Source organism: Zingiber officinale, chromosome 5A, assembly GCF_018446385.1.
Source record: "Zingiber officinale cultivar Zhangliang chromosome 5A, Zo_v1.1, whole genome shotgun sequence".
Lineage (NCBI taxonomy): Eukaryota > Viridiplantae > Streptophyta > Magnoliopsida > Zingiberales > Zingiberaceae > Zingiber > Zingiber officinale.
The window spans coordinates 64715730-64718911 of record NC_055994.1 but is presented as its reverse complement, the minus strand read 5'-3'; the positions used below and the strand labels follow the sequence as shown (position 1 = coordinate 64718911).

General features: G+C 32.5%; 1 long non-coding RNA gene across 1 annotated transcript; it reads left to right on the top strand.

The window, feature by feature from the left end:
* The first annotated feature begins 472 nt into the window (after positions 1 to 472).
* On the top strand, positions 473 to 1880 carry LOC121982860. The gene is made up of 3 exons (XR_006112303.1): positions 473 to 635; positions 794 to 852; positions 1826 to 1880. It is a non-coding gene; the product is annotated as an uncharacterized LOC121982860 (long non-coding RNA).
* The last annotated feature ends 1302 nt before the right edge of the window (positions 1881 to 3182 follow it).

Below are 3182 nucleotides of genomic sequence, written 5' to 3'. Positions count from 1 at the left end.
TTCTCAGCTATTCAATTTCTAAACAGCGAAATGTTTCATAATTGGATTTTTGAAAGTCATGTATCAACACATGCATGGATGGAAGGTGTTATCATGTTCTTTAATCCGTCTAGTACCTTGCTATCATGGTTATGTATATTTTCCTTTTATAGATTCGTTATGCATTTGAACTTTTGACAAATGCTTTATGGAAGAGAGATTATGACCTTTTTGGCATTGATGAACACTCTGAATCCTTTCTTGTTGGAGAATTTCAAGTTTTAGTTACTAGTATGGTATGTTTTTTTTACTCAATATAGAATGATATGTTGTTGACAAGTATCCCGTCTTTGGCTTTAGCATGTCAGTAATAATTCATCCATTTCTCATAGATCCAACTCCCAATTATTAATTCATCTTCACTTGGTATGTTCATTGTTCTACTGATGCAAAAATGTCAGCATGTGCATATGAGGTGTGTAAGCCTTTATGTAGAAGAATTGATTAGCAACTTTTATGATTGCAGTTAGGTATGCTGAGTGATATGATATGTAGAAGAATTGATTAGCAACTTTTATGATTGCAATTAGGTATGCTGAGTGATATGACCAAAGTTCATTTCTATTGTCGGGAAATCAAAGCCTTCGCTCATACAAGTAAGTTTTTGCAATTCAAAATATTTTCCATTGATTAAAGGAGCACACATGATAAGTTTGGTTTCTTAATTACTTCTTTTAATACTACAAGAAATTATACAAATGATGTATGCTAGGTATAGAAACATGATATCTTCTTTTTGGAACTCATGATTTAGGTTTATTCTGGAAGCCTTCGCTGTGCTCATGCAATTCATCAGTGCTTGGAAGAGGAGAGGTATGTACTTGGCTTTCAACAACATTCAGTATTAATTGATACTTTATCTACGTGTTGGTTCCTCTATTCATTGCCTGGAAAAATAATATATATATGGATTCATTTAGATTTTAGCAAATATTGGTGCAGTAAGAATCTTGTATTTTCTTTCAGGCATATTTTTTACCTTATGTGTACCTTTTTTTGTGTCAACCTTTGATGTTTCTATGTGGTGCAGTAAAGTACCATGTCTATATATATTCCTAATGGCAAGTGAGGTCAACAATCTAATACTAATTTGTGTTGATATTACAATAACTTAATGTCATGTATTGTAATCCACGATGTTGCTTAGGAGTAAACATTGCTTTATTTACAAAGTTCATTGCAACAAGTGGTCGCCATAAGGTACTGACTGCCAACAAATAGAATTGTGGGGACAGCTACTTAAAATGTTATGCCAAGTAGATTTTTAATGTTTCTTTTAATTTAGAGTATATCACAATGAAAAAAATAACAAACCTTGTTAGCCAGTTTTTGTTATATACTTTGCAAACTCTAAAGCTCTATATTACTGGAGACTAGCTAGACTTGTTGTTGTTGAATTGGATTAAAATCATATGATTTTTATTTTTACATGAAGTAAAAGGGTGTTTAGAAGATGCACAAGTAGAGAAGATTTGATCCAACAAAACAAGATACTTTGGCATATATATGTGTGATATATTGTTATGGGTACTATTTAGTTTTGTAAACTTCGATGTTTGGATGTTGATGTTTGGTACTTTAATGATGTTTGGATTGTAGGTTCTTGATCAATGATATTTTGTAGATAACTTGAACTGAAATTGAGGTATGCAGTAATTTTAGTTTGTGCCTAGAAAGAAGTATTGTTATCATATTCAATTGTGTACAACATCTTTGCCATCATCATCTTTATGCCATTTACTCCTGGTAAATGACTTAACTTGCAATCATATGCTATTTACCTCAGGGAAAAGATAATGACCATACCTAGAAAAGAGAAGAAAAGAAAAGCTAGGAGGGAGGAGAATGTAGAAAAGGCTGCAGTTCTCGATATGGTGTTTAGAAGATGCATAGGGTGTTTAGAAGATGCACAGGTAGAGAAGATTTGATCCAACAAAACAAGATATTTTGGACTTCATATATATGTGTGATATATTGTTATGGGTACTATTTAGTTTTGTAAACTTTTGTGATGTTTGGATGTTGATGTTTGGTACTTTAATGATGTTTGGATGATGATGTTTGGTACATTAATGAAATTTGCACTGGATGATGATGTTTGGATTGTAGGTTTTTTATCAATGATATTTTGTAGATATATTATTTAAATAAAATAATGGTTATAAAATGATGGAAAAGATTCAGTTTTTTATTTATTGTCAAAATGTTGTATATTGTACCCAAAGACATCAATTTAAATATGTGAAACTGTTGTCAATGGCGTTAAAAGACAACAGTGAAAAATCATTGTCAAACTGATGTTAAATAACATTGATGGCTAAAAAGACAACGGTTTTTAACCGTTGTCGTAGACAGTTCAAGACTGTTGTTGAAGAGCATATTATTAAAGGAATACGCTCAAAGACAACGGTGAAAAACTGTTGTCGTTGAATAAAAAGACAACGGGTTTTTATCGTTGTAAAACTGTTGTCTTTGTCTTCAAAGATAACGGTTAAAAAGTGTTGTCTTTGAGCACCCCCTTTAACAACACAGCCTTTAACAATAGTCCGAAAGGGGCTACGACAACGGTGAAAAACCGTTGTTGTAAGGCTTTTTTCTTGTAGTGTTATTTATAGTGTGTGTTGTTGATTATAGAAGGAAACTGTGTCCTAGTAATCTAGGTTGATAATGTCCCCAAGAGGAGCTCATAAGGATTGTCATTTAAACCCTGCAAGTGGACTTAGTCTGAAATGACAATAAGTTTGAGTGGTACTACTCTTGGAGCTAGATATTAATTAAGTGAGTTGTCAGTAACTCATTTAATTAGTGGGCATTCGATATCTTAAACATAGGGAGATTAACACACTCATGTTTGGCCTTAAATCCAAGTCTAGATTTGTCGTAAATGACTTTTTGTTTTCCAAGAATCAGATTAAGATTCTTGAAACCCAACGTGAACTGTTCAAGCGTGTTCTTAAGTTCTTTAATTTGAGTTTTCAAAATGGAATTTTCTTCCTCAAGTTGTTGGACTTGGGTTGAATTTCCAATTTGAACTGGCTCAGTCAAAAGACTCGAGTTAGTCACTTCCTTAAGGGTTGTTACCTCCTTTTAGAGTGACTTAACCTAGACATTGGATTTAGCCAATTTCTTTAATAAATAAGAAA